The following is a 6038-nucleotide window of genomic DNA, read 5'->3' on the forward strand; positions in this document are numbered from 1 at the left end:
AGGGATCTGAAGGATGGCTGTTGGTGTAGGGAACGTACTGCTACACAGCTGGCAGGCTTCTTAGTATTTTTGTAAGGGCTGGGCTGTCCTTGGCACTTCTGCAGGAGGTCAAGGCAGTGAATCTGAGTGAAGGCGAGTTCCTCCTTCCAACCAGACCACTGACGTTTCAAAAAGTGTTACCTTAGAAAAGCTCTTCCCTCCGGCAAACTGAAACGTAAGAGCTGAGGTGAGGCTCTCCCAACAAATACTTGTTACCGTGTGACTTAATACAAGAGGATCCGTGTCTATTATACAGACTGCAGCTTACATCCCGCTGTTGTACATACCGTTTTCAACGCTAAGATGTGTGGACCCTCTCTGACAGCATAGTCTTCTCCCTTGTTTATCAACAAGCAAAACCATCAGCCAGCAGACCATGGGGTGCTTTGCAAAAGCTGCCTGCTTTGCATAGTGACATATATAGGATTTTCTTGTTATACATCTGAAACAATTCCCTAAGTGTAACAGTAAATTTAATTCTGCTTTTAAATTTATGGGTATGATTAAATACCTTGATTTGCTTTCCATTAGACTTAAAAAAAAAAAAAAAGAATACATTGCTGAGGTTTAAAAAAAATCGCCACAAAAATATTAACTATCTAAATGAGATATGTAAATTATCCCCATCAAAATAAGCTGGCTACAATCAGGATCAAATGTATTTTTAGTTGGTTCCTTTCATGTCCTTCACCAGAGTCCATACAAGCTGTTCCCACAATATAACTCTTTGTGGCTTATCTGCTCTTTTCTCTTTCAAGAACAAGTACAATTAGCTTCCTCAGAGGCCAGCTGTGCTGGGGTGAAGCATTGCGCTGTTTGTTGTTTATAGACTTTAAACTAGCACAACTCCCGCCTCGTCAGAATGGCTTCAGCTCTGGTTTTCATAAAAGTGTGCTTGGCTGGGCTCTCTTCTTTACCATTTGCTACAACTTGCTTGCATTTATGGAGATATTTCTCACCTCAGAAGAGTTTATTGAAGTGGTCAGCCAGGCCAGCCAACTAAAATGAACAGACTGAAAATGAAAAGCAGATGAGCTTTACGTTTTCTCCTGCCTCCACCCTGTCTCTTAGGTGGATTCAGTTTAGCTCTCATGCCCTGTTTTTAAACACACTTAAGCTAAAGCTGTGCAGCGTCCTGCAGTGACCACAGCTTAGCAGTAAAGTTGTCTCCAGAGTGCTGCATGGTTAATACAATGTATTTTTTTTCTTAGATTTTTAAAAACATCTCTTTTTAAACAGGCATGTTTTACTCCACGCGCCTGGGGACAGAACACACCCTTCATCTACTTTTTTCTGCCTGCTAGCTGTTATGTCAGTAATGAATGGAAACTGGCATAAAACGTACATAACTGAGGGAGCTCAGGCTCCGTAAAATCAGGCCGTACATCTTAAGAATGCATATTGTGCGTACAAAACATGGTCTTGAAAGTCAGTATGGCTACGTCCTAATATGGCTAAATCTGGTTCTGATGTTAAACCACAACAGCATCTTCTGCTGCCTCGTGCAGTATTATTTCTGCCTTCCTGGATAGTCTGTACACTGGGAAGAGCCATTGGGAACTGCTGCTGCATTGGGAACAACGGCAGCCCAGAATGACATCTTTGGAGAAAATGGGTTATTTCAGTAAGAGTTAGAGGTCGTCTTTAATTCTGAAGGCTCCTTGATCCCATGGATGTAAACTTATACGCAAAATCAGGGAGATGAATTCCAAGTTCAACCTCTGCTCTAAAGCACATGTCAATTTTTAATTTATATTAAAAAATGCTGCTGAAAACTGTGGAAGACAGATCTAATTACTTGAAATGTGTCTTAAGCTGTAAGGACTAGTACTTGCTGGAAAGGAGGTGGAAGGACAGGTGTGTGAAAGGAGAACATCAACTCATCATTTCTAGGCTACAAAACCTCCATGGTTTAATATCCCTGTGCATTATCCCTCCACCCCTGGCTTTAGCTTTTCCTTGATAACAGGAGTGGTCATTCTCCTGAAACCCTCATTGTGCATGAGTTCAGAACAAAAATGACAGTAGAAGTGACACAGATGCCCTTAACTATTATTTCTGACCTACGCAGTGATGGTAAGTCAAAGAAAACTCACTGGGAGGCTGAACATTGAAGCAGTCTTACTCCTGTGTTTGTTCACCTCTGTCAGAGAAGTCTGCAGAGAGAACAAATCCTGTTAGAATTCACAGCGTTTGTCTAATTGGACATCTGTGATTATGCCAAGAGTTTATTCTTGTAGAAGTATGTGTGGGGTGCCCTTTTTCACACTGCAATTCAGTGCTGCAGGCATTGCAAAATGAATACATTTGTGTATGTGATTTTATAGCTAATAGAGCACAATGTACCAGCATTTTATCAAGTTACATGTAGTGGTTCAATCCAGTTAAAGAGAGGTGGCTCTTAGTGCAAAGTCTGCGAGGAGGGAAAAGTTACTGCTGTAATCTCTTCAAAGTCTAACACGATTAAGAGCCTGACCCTTCTCACACCAGGCTTAAGTATCAAAATCTAATTAGACTCCAGTTACTAACCATATTTCCACAACGAAGCCTGGGTACTACAACTTGCCTGTCAGTATTTTTAGGGAAACTCGATGATGTCTTTAAATTGGGCAAAAAGTGGCAGACTTTCTAAGAAGCGGAGAAGGCAAATTAGGAAAACATTTTCTTTTTAGAGTCAATAGTCCCACAGATAAGAGGTTTAGAGGAAAATGTGTAAATACTTGGCAAAGTTGATCTTCTCTTGATGATGACATTTCTCTTCCTTTATGGGGTATCTCACAGATACCGAAAGAGGCCAAGAAATCAATCTCACCTTTGTAACTAAAGAATTAAACTTGCTTCAAACTCAAATGCCCAAGTTGTTTTAGACATTACTATAATCAAACAAGCTTGTGTCAAACACAAGCAGACCCCCAGCCTGCTGCAGTAGGGTACCTGGCCTGTGACATCTGCAAATTCCTGGGAGACAGCAGAGCTCTCAGAAGTTGTTTAAGTTCACAGGAAGAAAGCCTCAGATGTCATCGTGCTCGGGTTTAATTTGGGAGTTGTAAAGGAACTCTTGGTGTTCAGTTTGAAATCAGAAATTCCACCAAGTGCAATACTGTGGGTCTGAGGCGCTGGATTAAAATGGAATTTGGATGAATATGCTTCTGGCTCGGGAATCTCTAAAGGTTACTCAAGTACCACAGATAAAGCTAAAAAGAAACCTTAACTAGGCTTAGGCAGCTCTGCTAAGCCAAGAGAAGAGGCTAGAGCTTTTCTCATATGGAACTCCTCTTGCCAGCAGAATTACATTTGAGTTGCATTACTCGCTTACTAGCACAAATGCACGATTCTACATACTGTTTAACACTGCAAAACAAACAGGAGAGCAATATAAAAATCCAAATTCTATTTCAGTCAGCAGGAATATGAGACATAAGCCAGGCTTAGCAGTGGGGAAAATCCCCATGCTTTTCAGTTGTTGCTGTTTTTTCTAATAAATGTTATAAATGGTGTGAATAGACACCACTTCTGTTACTGTCACTGGGAAAGTGACATATGCATGTCCTATCTCTGCAGGTATGACTTATCTTCAGCAGCTTTTAGATACTTCTGAGAGCCTACTGAATTCTGAGAGAACATGGATGTGCTCAATATGCTGACTTCATGCTTCTCAGGACATGCAGTAGGAATAGGAGCTCTGGGAGTTTGTGCAATTTCTTGTTCACAACTGGAATTATGTAATTTTATGTCGCTTCTTCTTCCTCATTTTAAAATGTGGTATTTGTGTCCTCGCTGAAACCTCCATGCAGTTTCAAACTGAACATGTGCTTTCAGGAAGAAGCTTTTTTTTTCCCCAGAATTGGTACATTTCTAATGAAAGATCTTTTAAACAGAACTTGCCTCATGCTCAACATACTGCTATGATCAAATGTGAACAGATGGATTCAGGATTGCCACTCCGTAACATTGTTTTGGGCCTGGGTGCCCCAGTTTGACTTAATTACATTTAGCTCTCCGCCCAGCCTGCGTGATGTTAAGAAAAGGATTCTATTCTGTAAGAGACAGATCCTCCTCTACTTCACATTTTCCCTTTTTGGGCCTTCAGTGTTTCCCCTCCAGTACCTTCTCCACATTGTGTGTACACACACTTTGAGACAAAGGCTTTTACAGTCTGGCCTTCAGGTTGCCCTTGGCATACTGCTTGGCTGTAGCTCCCAGCTACTGCGGACGTTTTGGACCATGAAGGTAACAAAACTCATCGCTAGGTTATTATCAGTGATCCAGAAACGAGTCCTGAGTACCCAGAGAGGGTACGTGGGGGCACCACAGGTAGCGCAGAATTCCTTCTGCCAGGGGACAGCATCTGTAACTGCAAACTAGCAGGAGCAAACACACTGGTGCATCAAGCTATGGGAACCTGATGCTTTTACCTGTTTCTCAGACTAGAACACATATTATTGTAATCTGCCTGGTCTTCCTTTCACCTGTGTTAACAAAGAAACAAGAGAATGACCTGAAGAACACCTAACATCACTACCTGCCTCCCTGGCCACAGATTGGTATTACTGAGCCTCACTCCCACGTGCAGGTGTGCTCACACCTTTTACATTACCAATGTGGCCAGAAGTGACAGCCCGTCACATCTGCAGAGCTTCTAATGAGTATTAATAGCACCTGAGGGAGGAAGAGACTCCTTTTCTCAAGGTTTTGGCTGTGTTTTTGGAGTTTCTGCCTTGGGTTAACTACAGTGTACCAGGTAGGGGCTTTTGTCTTGGTTAAAATGGAGTCTCATGTAGCTGTTTCTGCCCTGGCACTGAGATTCTTGGGAGCAGTATGCTAGCAGCGTAGTAGCTCCATCTGCTTTCAACTGGTAAGCGTATTCTGCTGCTTTGTCTTTGGAAGTACTGGTTGTGGTCTGGGGCTTGCAAAGAACTGTCTCCGTTGCTGTTCTTTGAGAAAACAAACCCCACTTCTCACTGCATTAGCTTCTCTGGTGTTTGGAAGGCCTGTGGGTAGCGTGGTTTGGGATTTGGATTAGCCTTTCTCTGGTAGGTAGCAGTCCTAATACTCTGCTGCAGTTACTTGTTATTTTGATTTGTTGCTATTATCTTTGAGCCTTTTAACTTGTAAAACTGGTCACTTAATCTCAGTGCCAATGCACGGCTCCTGGGTAGTCTTGATTGTGAAGATACTAAGTCTTGAAAGCTTTGGAGAGATTTTCCGACTGCTGTAAACAAAGTACCTGTTCTCTTTACCCTTCCCTTGCTCAGTGTTTGCAGCCTACTAATAAGACTGCTTTTGGGCAAGGAGATAGCGTCTTGCTGACCAGCCCTCCTCAGCACCATCTCTCTAGGAGTTCTAGAGACTATGCACTCTTATGAGTCTTTCAGGGTAAATGAGATTTTTATCTTCATGTGAAGGGACTATCTTAGAGATAACTGATTAGATGTTGGAAGTACTTCTCTCATGCAGTGATGCCCTCTAGAGGATCAGTTCCTAAATCTTCTGAGGTTATGAGAACAGATATCTGCACCATTTACTAGCAACACTGTGCTAACAGAAAGCCTTTATTGTGGGCAGATTTTCCTTTCTGGAGTACATACTGGAGACAATTAATCTGACTAGTCAAGAATGCAGATACTACACATAAACAAGGTGTAACTACTGAGCAGAAACACTGGCCTGCCACAGTGGTCTTGAAATGGTGCTATAGATAACCTGTATAAAGTCCAAGGTTTGACTGTGCTGTTGTAGACAGCTCAGAAGAGAGAAGAAAGAAGCTCCTGTCTTCTCTCTCCCTGAGAATATTGTACGTGATCTTGTATAAAGTTACTTTGAAGTAATCTGTTTCTAGAATTGGACCCCATTTGACAACTTGCAGGCTATTACCTCTGATAACTGCCAAATGATCAGTCTGCTTTGCTTTCCCTTTTTCTCTGTACCAATAACAATACTACTTGTGTTGCATGGGGAGGCAGGATTCCTCTTGCTGTCACCTACTCTTCTCATGCAGC

The sequence above is a fragment of the Anas acuta genome, chromosome 10 (assembly GCF_963932015.1).
Source record: "Anas acuta chromosome 10, bAnaAcu1.1, whole genome shotgun sequence".
NCBI classification, from domain to species: domain Eukaryota; kingdom Metazoa; phylum Chordata; class Aves; order Anseriformes; family Anatidae; genus Anas; species Anas acuta.